Here is a 12520-nt window from a genome sequence, read left to right on the forward strand (position 1 = left end):
CTGGCCACTTTAAGTTTTACCATTCTATGAGGAAATATATAGAGCACTGGTTACAAACACAGGCTTTGGAGTCAAAGTGCTTGGGTCAAATGTCAGTTCAGTTTCCTGCTTCCTAACTGTAAAATTTGAATAAAATCCTTAAACTTACAGACTATCTCATAGGTGCCTGTGAATATTCAGTGAGCTTAATTCTATAAAGCATTTAGATCAGCGCCTGTTTATATAACTTTTACTAAAGAAATGTTAAGACAATTATTGTTTTACCCATTTTACAGATGAACACATTAGGTATTGGAGAGATGAGGCAAATGAGCATGACTTCAGGCAATTTGACTACTGAATCTATCCACTTGGAAGATTTTCTGTAATAAAAGTGCTGAGCTTAAGCACTGTTTACAATAGCTAAGCTTTGGAAACAGCCCAAATGCCCAAAAATAGATGACTGGATCAAGAAGATGTGGTACATATATACCATGGAATATTACTCAGCATTCAAAAAAGATAAACACATGCCATTTGCAGCAACATGGATGACGCTGGAAGGGATCATGCTCAGTGAAATAAGCCAAAAAAAAAAAGAAAAATACCGGATGGTCTCACTCATAGCAGGAATCTAGAAAACTTAAATAAGGGACCAGGAAAATGAATAACTATAAGAAAGTGAAAATCAAAATCAACAAAAACTATGAACCAGAGACACTTTTTGGGGGGGGGGCGGGAGGGGAGGGATTGGGGTCAGAATGGGGGATTGCAATTGTATGGGGAATATAAAAATAAAATTTATTAATTAAAAAAAAAAAAAAAACTAAAAGCACAAAAAAAAAAAAAGTGCTGAGCTTATTTGATAGGGAGAAGTCCAGGAAATCTAAAAGATTGTGCTGTTCTTGCCATCTGGATGGAAGGTCAAGTTCAGCGAAGATTAAATCCATAAACTAACATGGGTTCTTCTGACAATGCAGCGATATTTTAACTTTAAAGAGAACATAATCATTTATGTGTTTATTCATTCATCGTTTAATAAAATTTTTCTTTTCAGTCGGGCCAATGTGTTCCAGTTATTCTGCTGGACTCAGATGAAGTGGTTGGCAGGACAGTCATTATTCTTGCCCTGGGGGATTTGTGGTGAAATAAAAGTAGGATGTTAGATTTTAAAAAAGATAAGCTAAACAGATATAAGAGGAAGACTCTTTAAGTACTTACTATAGTTATGGCCAAAACTGCCACTCTCATAAGCTACATGAATTATTAATGATGATTAATACCCTATCTCTCCCTGACCCTAGCTGTGGTCGTGCAGTGTGTAATATAAAAGTAAAATTCAGTAGGACAGGTGAGCCATTTCATTCAATGACTATATGCCCTGGAGATAGCGTGAAATGGGAAATATTACTTTGCTATTCAGTCAGTTAGTTTCAGTTTCCATTTGCTTCTTCTAATATGAACACTTTATTGAACTGGGCATGATTCTTATGTTAAAGATACTTACTTTTCAAAAACATGGCCTCTAAACATAAACTATTTCATCTGTATTGACTCGAAGAAGCAGCAATCTCTTTTAATCCTGAAGGAAAAAATTTCTGATGTTGAACTTACTGGTCTCCAATGTAGTATAGAATATGTCCATGCATGGTGCTTGATCTGTGATTAAAGGGATTTTTAGTGGCATTTTGATTATATTCTATTTTTGCTTTATATACTGACTTTAGACCCTAACCTCTGAATAAGATGTAATTCCATAGAATATTGTGCTTAAGTAAATGAACCCTGGAGTCAGGTAAACTTGGGTTCAAGTCACAGTTCCCACACAACTAGCTGTGTAGTATTTGGGTATTTAATTAACTTCTCTATGCTTCATTTTCCTTCTCTGTAAAGTGGGGATAATTCTATAGCATAGGATTATTATTAGGATTAGATGAAAATATTTCTAAAACACCGGCACAATATTTTTTTGAGTGGTAAGTGGTCTACTAAGAAAAAAAAATAGCCAAACATAGAACTCTGGAGAGTCAAAATTGGCATAACAGCTAAAAGTTATTTTACGCTGATATGTGTATCAGGAGGTAATAAAACATAGAAGAATATAGTATATAAAACAGTGATTAATTTTAATTTTAGAGTTGGTGCTGAGCTTGAAAGCCTATCCATTTAGAAGTTTGTAACTTTGGGCAAGTTATTTTATTTGACTTCTCTAAGCTATTCATCTGTAAAATGATACAACTAATAATTCCTAACTCACAGGGTTGTTGTGAGGATTAAATGAAATGATGCATATAATGCACTGAGCTGAGTTCCTGGCACATAGTATGCACTCAAAAGTGTTAGCTATTATTATGGGAAAATTTCACACACATTAGCTTTCCTGTAATAAAAGTGAACACTTCTGAGTGCATGCTTTGTGCCAGGAACTCAGCTAACAGCTTCTATTTAGGCAGAAAAAGACCATTCTATGATCAAGGCAGATTACCCTTGAAAGCTTCTTGGTGTTTGTGCATCATCTCAAGGCAAAATGGACTTTGATGGGGATGTGGAGAGAACAATCATTGAGCATAATTCATTAGAATTTTCCAACCCCAAGCCCTTGTGTTCTTATCTCCATCACTCAGTTACTCAATATTGCAGCCAATTAGAGGTCACCCCTTTCCCCTTTCTGGATGGCTCAGCTGGGTCTCAAATAGACCTTTGGACTTCAGGTGTTCCAATGAGCTCTTTAGTGTCTCTCAATAATTCTTCTGAAGGGTCCATTGGCAGATCCTCTGACCATACCTGATAATGAATGTCTGATCGCAGGCCAAGCCATGACCCTAAAGGGGCTCAGGCAGGCTTTGAATACTGTCAACTTCCAAAAACTACTATGAAGGTCTTTAATTCCTTGGAATAGGGGTGGTAGTCAACTGAAACCAAGTACTGCAGGTCAGTATGTGAGAAGCAATCATTATATTTTGGTCCCCAATTAGGCAAAGTTAGGGATAATATTGTGTTTTCTAAGACACACCTGTTTCCTGTGTTGGTGTTTGTGGGGGAAAGCTATAAATATGGTGAGTATATTGAGCTAGAACTTGGATGATGGGAACATCATAAATGTATATAGTAATTGCAAACATGGGGCATAGTTGCTAGTGACCTGACTCATTCTACTAAATGACACACTTTTCCTAAACCAGGGGTGGTCATGACATACTACTTTATAGAAATGGTCTAGAATCTTTCATTGCTATTCCATTAAGTTCTCCATCAGTTGCTCTCCTCTCCTCACCCCACCTTTTCTCAATATGATGTCCAGTTTTTTACCTTGGTGGTAGCAGGATTGTCCTGCTGAAAGCATCATAGGTCAACAGGCCTGCTCTCCAGTTCTGTAGGCTCTGGAATCTGTCCACTTCTTCTGGAGATCAGTATTAGGGAAGCAGAAACAAGAAGTGACAGCAACTTCCTGCTGGACTTGCTGTAAAAGGAGCAGAAAAAGCATTGACTATAATAGGAATGAGATTGCAGAAACTGTTTTTCTCTTAATACCCAAAAGTATTTTGCAAAATCCTGGACTGCTTAACTTTCCTGAAGATATTGACAAGAAGAGTTATTTATCATCTATTCCTGAGCCACACTGAGCATTAATGGGAGGACAGGACAGTCTTCAAGGGTTGGTCTGGTGGCTGTAGGACTCTAAGGGTGAAATTCAAGAGGGTAAAAGTTGGAGCTTAAGAGAACCTAGTTGGAAACTCTCAGTCCTGTTCGGATATTCTTTTTCCAGAGGTAAACTTTGAAGTTTCTGGGCTTAGTTCAGAAGATTTTCAGGTGTAGCTATCTTTAGCAGCAGTAATTTCCTAGCCCTTGGGGTGTTGAGATGGAGGTAGGATGATTGTTCCTCGGGCTTGTCATAGAAAAGATTCAGGAAGTACACAAAATAGGAAGCCCGGATAATAACACAAGGAAGCTTACAATCTTGGGGTTTAGAATTATTGAATTCTCAGTGTTAGTCAAACATCATGTGGAGTCATGAAATATAATGTAGTATCTTTAGAATTTTTGGAAAAGGCAGTGCAAAAGTCACTTTACCTTTAATTTAGGTTGTGAACCCTAAAATTAATCATTTAAGTGACTGTATTATTATCCTAAAGGCCCCCAAACAAATTCAATAGAGACAAGCATTTTTTCTATAAGGCATCTTCCTAATTGTGACTATCTTATTCTTACAAACGATGTTTTCTTTAGATTAGCAGGCACACAGACAGCCTACAAAGACATTCTCTATACTTTTCAGAATCAATAATATAGAATGAAATTGTAGAGAATATCTTCAGATTATTTGTCTGTATGATCTTTAAAATAACCCAAAGTGTATAAAACCAGGGCATTCACAATATTTGGTTTTCTAGCTATAGTCAGTGAACTCTGCTTTTTTTTCTCATCTAGATTTATAAGATTTGGCTCAATACCCAAGTCTCTGGGTGCACATGTTAACACGACTTGCAGGCAATAGAGTGCTTAGAAACCATAGTGATTTGTGTTGTTAAAAGAGATTTTTAAAGTAATAACAACTCTTGAACTTAAGCTACACTCTGGCAAAAGCATGATTAAAAAGAAGGCATTTGCAGTTTGAAAATCAACTTATTATTTGTACTCTAAGGATAATGAAAAGAAGCGCTCAGCATAACCAACCAACAATCTTCCAAACTTAATAGAATGCAATGAAACACCAGTTATGTAATGTATCACATTCCTAGGAATTTAATCACAACTAACACTCATTGTTCTCACAAAATATAACTCATTTGATCATCCCTTCTTTGTCCTTATTGTTTGTATCATATATTTTCAAAGACAATCAGGGGAATAAAAATGCATTTTTATCTTCCACTAGGAGACACCTCATTTTAGCCCTGATTCAATTATAATGCAAGTCAAATAATTTGCTCTTTATATATAGTTCATGTTGCAGTTTTCTTAACATAAATGCTTGGCTTGGTTCTTCACTGTAATGACATATTTGCAGCCCAGAGACAACGACAACGACAATAACAACAACAACAATAATAGTAATATTGTGACTAACACTGAGCATTTGTTAAGTACCTGTTACTTCCGTGTGTGTGTGTGTGTGTGTGTGGTGTGTATACATAAAATCTGTTAAAAACCCTCTTTTCTGGGCCTACCCTGGTGGTGCAGCGGTTGAGCGCTGGGCTGCGAGGCTGCCCGCAGCCTCTGCAGCACCGATTCGATCCCTGGCCGCAGGTGAGGGTCCCACCTGGCCACAGGTGAGGGTCCCACATGGCCTGTAGGCCTCTCCTGCTGCCTGCTGCTCCCCTCAGCGGGCGGCAGGAGCGACCCAAATAAATAAATTAAAACACACACACACACTTACATTCTTTTCTGGGCCTCCCCTGGTGGTGCAGTGGTTGAGCGCTGGGCTACTAAGTTGCTCACAACCTCTGCAGCACCGGTTCGAGCCCCGCCCACCAGTGAGGGGCCCACATGGCATGCAGACCTCAGCTGCGGTGCCCGCTGCTCCCTTCAGCAGCCACGCCTCAGCAGTGTATTTCATCAGTGCTCCCCTCAGCAGTGTATTTCATCAGTCTGCCTGTTCTGTTCCCCGTTCTGGCTCTGGTGAATCCTCTCACCCTCCCCTGCTTATGACTGTACCCAGTGCTTGTATAAATAAAATAAATAAATCTTTAAAAAGAGACAGCCCCAAAAAACCCACTTTTTACTAAGCATACACTATGAATAATTTATGCTGAATCGATAACCCGTTGACAGCAATGTTTTTTAATTAATTATATATATATATATAAATACATTTACATAATACATGCACCCACACACATCCGCAACTGATCTTTGGCCATGGCTCTCTAATTTGGCAAAAATATTCTTCATTAGAGTTCTTCCTCTCCAGATTGGATGATATCCTTTTCCTAGCTGGGTCCCAGAAGGCTGAACCAACGAAATGTGTATTCTTTCCTCTGTAGGTGGCAGGTTCTATGTTATCCACTGGGAGGGATGATGATAAAAATGGCACATGCTCACTGGCTTCCCATGAATACTTCCTTAAATGCTGTGTATTAAGGAGGACAAATGAAACTCTTGTATGTTTTTCAGTGTTTATAGCTATAGCTGTTTATTTGTGTTTCTTCTTGTTATACAATAAGAATCTTGATTTCAGAGGTTATTCTATGTTGTCCAGTGTTGCATATTAAATTCTTAGCACAGTGCCTGGTTCAAGAGATAGGTGATGAATCTACTGGAGGAGAGAGAGAGATAAACATAAAGTAAATGATACAGGAATATGAAGGTGAGCTTCGAGATTCGAGATCACAGATATTACTCTTCTTCCTTCTATATTATAGCAATGTGATGGAATTCTGTTATTTTATATTGAATTTAATGATGTTCATATAATCTTCAGATATGTTTTTTCGTAGTACTTCAGATATAATAATGCCTGAACCACAGTAGATGATTTTTTAAAAAAGATTTATTTATTTATGCGTACAAGAACTGGGGTACAGGCCAGAGGTATAGCAGGGGTGGTGAGAGGATTCATCAGAGTCAGAGTAGGGAGCAGAACAGGTGGGTTGACTGAAATACACTGCTGAGGGGAGCAGCCAAGGCGAGTCAGGAGAGGTCTGCTGCACCATGTGGGTAGCTTCCTGGCAGGGGATTGAACTTGTGCTCAGTGGCTGCAGATAGCTTCACAGTGCTGTGTCTTAACCCATTGTGCCACCAGGAAGGTCCGGGCATAACTTTTTTTTTTTTTAGATTTATTTATTTATGCATATAAGACCTGGGGTACAGGCTAGAGATGAGGGGGGTGAGAGGATTCACCAGAGACAGAGTGGGGAACAGAACAGGCAGATTGACTGAAGTACACTGCTGAGGGGAGCAGCGGGCAAGTCAGGAGCGGTCTGCTGCGCCATGTGGGTTTCTCCCTGGCTGGCTAGGGATCGAACTCGTGCTGCAGAAGCTGAGGATTGCTTCATAGTGCAGTGCTTAACTCCTTGTACCACCAGGGAGGCCCCGGACATAACTTTTTATAGTGATTTTATAACCCTGGTCCTATAATGATAACCAATCAATTTTTGAAGTAAGTAAAGGTGTCATTGCTTTCATTTCATAAATAAGAAGATTGAGGTAGAAAGGTTTTAACTAGTACAGTTTTTTTCAAAGCATCCACACAATGGATAATCTATGCTGAAGAGACAACCCCTTGCAGCAAAGATTTTTACTTTATTTATTCTTCCAACCTTATGGAGACATAATTGATCCATAGTAATGTTTAAGTTTATTCTAGAGCTTTTTCATCTCCTAACTGGAAGTTTGTACGCTTTGACTGACTTCTCTCCATTTCACTCACTCCTCAGCCCCTGAAAACCACCATTTTAGTTGCTATGAGTTTGATTTTTCAGATTCCACATGTCAATATAATCATCTGGTATTTGTTTTTTCTATGTGACTTATTTCACCTAGTACAATGCCCTAAGTTCCATCCATGTTGTCACAAATGGCAGGATTTGTTTGTTTCTTGTGGCTAAATAATGTTCCATGTAGGTATTATACACTGTTACAAATCTCCATTCATCAACAGACACTAAGTTTGTTTCCATATTTTGGTTATTATGATTATACTGCTAATGAAGATACTATATTATGAATGATACTATATTTTTTGTGGTAATGAGTTGATTTATTTTATCTATCTATCTATCTATCTATCTATCTATCTATCTATCTATCTATCTATCTATCTATCTATCTATCTATCTATATATATTACCCAGAAATAGGATTACTGGATCATATGATAGTTCTATCTTTAATTTTTGGAGGAACCTCCACAATATTTACCATACATTCCCGCCAAGAGTGCACTTTCTCTCCACATCCTCTACAACACTTGTTACCTCTTGTCTTTTTGATGATAGTCATTCTAGCAAGTGTGAGGTGATATATTATTGTAGTTTTGATTTTGCATTTCTCTGATAATTAGTGATGTTGAAAATCTTTTCAAGTAACTGGCTGTTGGTATGTCTTTGGCAAAATGCCTACTCAATTCTTCTGCCCATTTTTTAAATTTTTTATTAAGTTGTATGAGTAGTTATGTATTTTGAATATCAACTTCTTATGAGATACATGATTTGCAAATATTTTCTCCCATTCCATAGGTTGTTCTTGCATTTTGTTGTTTCTCTTCTGTTCCCTTTAGTTTGATGTAGTGCCACATTTATTTTTGCTTGCTTTGCTTATGCTGTTGGTGTCAAATCCAAGAAATTATTGCCAAGACCAATGTCAAGGACTTTCCCCCTATATTTTAGGAGTTTTATATTTTGGGGTCAAATGTTTAAATGATTTCAGCTCACTTTTGTATTACAAGTGAGGGCTGCAATTTTATTTTTCTGCTTGTGATTATCCAGTTTTCTCAGCACCATTTATTGAAGAGAGGATATTTTCCTTTTTCCACTGAGTATTTTTGACTCCCTTGTCAAATACCAGTTTACTGTATAGATGAAGATTTACTTCTTGGCTCATAATTCTGTTTCATGTCCGTTGTGTTTATTTTTATGCAGTATCTTATTGTTTGATTTGCTACAACAGTGTGTAATTTTAAATCAGGAAAGGAAACAGTGTTTTTGACATTAGTTTTATGTCTTCTGGACATATGCCATCTGAATGGTGGGATTAATGAATGACACTGGTCCAAGCTTAACCAATCAATAAGCTGGTCTGATGCAAAGAGACAAATTGAGAGGATTAGATACTATCGCTAGGGAGTACAGAAAGTAAATAGCAGAATCATAGAGAGCAAAAATTATGAAGGAGGACCTCCCTGGTGGTCCAGGGGTTAAAGTCTCAGTGCTATCAAGCTATTGCCAGCCACTGTAGCATGAGTTCCATCGCTGGCCAGGGAACTAACCCACATGGCACAGCAGACCTCTCCTGTCTCACCTGCTGCTCCCCTCAGCGGTGTATTTCAGTAGATCTGCCTGTTCATCTCCCCACTCTGTTTCTGGTGAATCTTCTCACCCCCACTAACCCCTACATCTCTATTCTACATCCCAGTTTTTTATGTATAAATAGAAATAAATATTAAAAAAAAGTTATGAAGGAGCAAAAATGAGTAGAGACACAAGGACAGCAAAGTTGGTAGAGATACAGGAAGAAAGGTAGCTATTAAGTGGGTGAGCATTTGAGGGCAGAGGTGTGAAGTCCCCAGAGCTACCAAAATAAGTCTCCAGTTCTGCTGTTCCCTAAACCATCAGATGTCCAGGTTTTCATATGCCACCCCTATTATCTTTGGAAACTTCAATGAGTTACTGTTTTTTGTAACCTTCGCATGAAGTAGACACTAGAGAGTGCTCAGGCATGGTGCTGGGGTTTGATGATCAAATCTGGGGTATTTAAAGCACTTGCTGGATCACAAACCAAGCAGAACTGGGTGCATTGATGGTAGCCCTAAATATGACTGGGGCAAGTAAAATGGCACATGACTCATTATTCAGATGAGGATATAAGTTTGGACTAGTGTCCAGGAGCATGTGAGTAGAGTGAGTGCAACAGTGAGGTTACACCACCAGTCAGTGGAATAGTGAATCTGCTTTGGAGCTCCTGGCTCTTCCAGGCCAAGACTTCTGAACTTCAGCCATGATTGAGATGGTTGATGAGATATACAAGGATCCAAATGTATTTCTACAGCCTCATCTCTTCCTTTTTGCCCTTATTCATCACTTTCCAGTCATATTGGCCTTTTTCACTTTCTTAAATGTTGTTATAATGTTTCCCTTTAAAGACTTTTCTTTTAAAAGATTTTTATATATTTACTTTCGCATGGAAGAACTAGGGTGTAGGCCAGAGGTGCAGGGGATGAGAGGATTCACCAGAGACAGAGTGGGGAGAACAGGCAAACCTACTGAAATACACTGCTGAGGGGAGCAGTGGCTGAGACAGGAGAGGTCTGCGGTGCCATGTAGGTCAGCTCCCTGGACCGAGTTCGAACTCAGGCCATTGCATTGGTAGCACTGAGACTTAACCCACAGGCCACCAGGGAGGCCCTTAAAGACTTTATTTTCTCCTCATCATTGATAAACACTTATTCTTCAGGTTTTGGGTTCAATATTCCTTCCTCTGAATGTCTTTCTTGACTAATAATTCTAAAATATACTATCTTTCTACATTATCTTTCTACATGATCTACTACATTATCTTTCTACATTATCTTTCTACATTATCTACTACAATTTGTAGTTTTTCCTCAGAAAATTTGTAATTATATATTTGCTTGCATGTTTAGATGTTAAATGGTATGTTTTCCCTATTAGATCTTACCTTTCACAAGAGTAGGGCATATGTTAGTGGCAATAATATCTCTGTACCTAACATTTAACCTTGCTGGCACAAACTTATTTTTTAGTAGCATCTGACTAAGGAGTAAGTAAATGCATGGACATTAAAACTAAGTAGGAGTAGGAAGTTGGACTGTCCATTGTGGAATCAAGTTTTGCTTCCCTTTAATATTAGATCATTATGGTTAATGATAATTTCCTCCTTACTACAAAATTGTATTCTATTTCCAGTGATTTTAGGCTCTCTGAATGCCTTTTAAAAGCTTTTAATCAAGGAATTTCTTTGCTTGGGTGAGTTTTCTTGGTGTTATATGACTTACATATACTGAGCAGTATTATTAATGCCATTCTTAAATAGTTGCCTTTTAAATACGGTTTTTTCAAAAAGCTTTCCAAAAGAAAGTCACAGAACACACAATGTCATTTTTAAATGATGTCACCCTTTCCTTGAAAAATTCAGTATTCTTGATTTCAATTAGAAATCTGAGTATCATGAGCAAGAGTGACTCAGAAGTTCTTCTTCTTTTGGAATGAGAGTTTAATCCTGATCGTCTAGTTTACGCTAACCCATAGATTTCAGTGTGTCAAGAACAATTTTCTCTGTTTTTCTCATCAGATTCTATGACAAATTTACAGTTGGATCCAGCAGAAGGGAAGGCAGGAATGTCAAAGAAACAGATGTTGGCATTGTAAAAGCAGATGCTCTATGTTTAATTTTACATGTTGGAAAAAGTCTATTATTAAAATTCAGCATCTGCCTTTTTAGAGAAATTACTCACTTTCAACCAGGTTGAAAGTAAGCCCTAGTATTCAATTACAGGAAATTTGGGGGATTCAGAATGTGATACATTTGAAAATCAAGTCAATAAAGCAGATGCAAACCTCTTCCAGTATTAAAAGGCTTTCACGGTGATATGTGCAAAAAGCTCCAGACAGAAAATTTCCTGTATGAATCACATTTAATTTCTGCCTCCTGAATACTCTTTCCTCCCTTGAAGAATCTGGCAATGACAAGAATGTTGGTAAAAGAGTACCCGATAGAAGGAAGCACGGCAGGCAGCTTGGTTTCTGAGGAGCTTAAGTATGAGCCCAGGAGTGTTCCTGGGGAGACTTTTGATCAGTAATGAAGGGAGACCTATCTCTCCCTGTGCTTTGAAATCCTGCACCCTTGATAAGGTCAAAGATACAGAGCTAGCTGCCCTAGGAGCCTAATTAAAGCCCTGCCTCTCCAAGAGAAATTAAACATTGGCAGCAAGGAAGGTACCAGCAGCTGTCAGGAAGCCATTTCTTCAAGGACAGCCGCACCTTGACAGCACTTTAAAAGTGTTTTCCTCATCTGCTTTGTGAACTCCTAAAAATCAGTCCTTTCATCTCTGATTTGACAGCTGGCCCCGAACAATGTAGTGAGTCTGTGTTTCTTTCCCCATGTAGGGAGCAGTGTTCATACAAAGGAGTGCTCATTTGTGGCAACTCAAAGTTGCAATGACTGAACAAGGAGATGATGCAAGGCCCATTCATTAGGAGAGAGATAAGGGGAGGCATCAAGTTAGTCGAGGGGCCTGAGTTTCTTCTGTATTGCATCTATTTCTATGTTAGATTTTGGAATTTCCGTGCAGCTTTCCACTAGGTTTTTAAGGGAGAGAGATTGGAGGTTCCTATCAACCTCAGAGAGGCTGGATGGCAGAAAGGCACACAGATTCAACATGTGTGGTCTGTTTTCAGACATTCTGAAAGCTTGGAGGGCAGGGTGCTACGCTTTGTAGGATTCCATAATACTTCCCAACTTGGGTTCTGTGAGTCTACTGTAATTCCCAACAGGAAACTTTGGAAGGAAATCGCTTTTCACCTATGGGCTTGGCATCTAGATACTGATACTTACGAAGATGAGGGATGAGAAAATCCACAAGGGACTATTCTGAAGACAAAAGAGAAAAACAGAAAAATGGATAAGGAAGCCAGAGAGGGCGTCCCTGGTGGCACAACAGCCCTCTCCTGTCTTACCTGCTGCTCCCCTCAGCAGTGTATTTCAGTAGATCTGCCTGTTCTGCTCCCTACTCTCTCTCTGGTGAATCCTCTCTCACTCCTTGCACCTCTGTCCTACACCCCAGCTCTTGTATGCATGAATAAATAAATCTTTTTGTTTTAAAGAAAGTCAGAGAAAAATATATTTCTCCTTCAAGAAACCATCA

General features: G+C 38.6%; 1 long non-coding RNA gene across 1 annotated transcript; it reads right to left on the minus strand.

The window, feature by feature from the left end:
• Nucleotides 1–1003: 1003 nt before the first annotated feature.
• LOC119232850 (uncharacterized) lies at nt 1004–3438 on the minus strand. Its single transcript, XR_005122208.2, has 3 exons — nt 3289–3438; nt 1487–1638; nt 1004–1108 (listed from the first exon to the last, which is right to left on the minus strand). It is a non-coding gene; the product is annotated as an uncharacterized LOC119232850 (long non-coding RNA).
• Nucleotides 3439–12520: the final 9082 nt, after the last annotated feature.

The sequence above is a fragment of the Talpa occidentalis genome, unplaced genomic scaffold (genome assembly GCF_014898055.3).
Source record: "Talpa occidentalis isolate TD23 unplaced genomic scaffold, MPIMG_talOcc4v2.1 talOcc4.7, whole genome shotgun sequence".
NCBI lineage: Eukaryota > Metazoa > Chordata > Mammalia > Eulipotyphla > Talpidae > Talpa > Talpa occidentalis.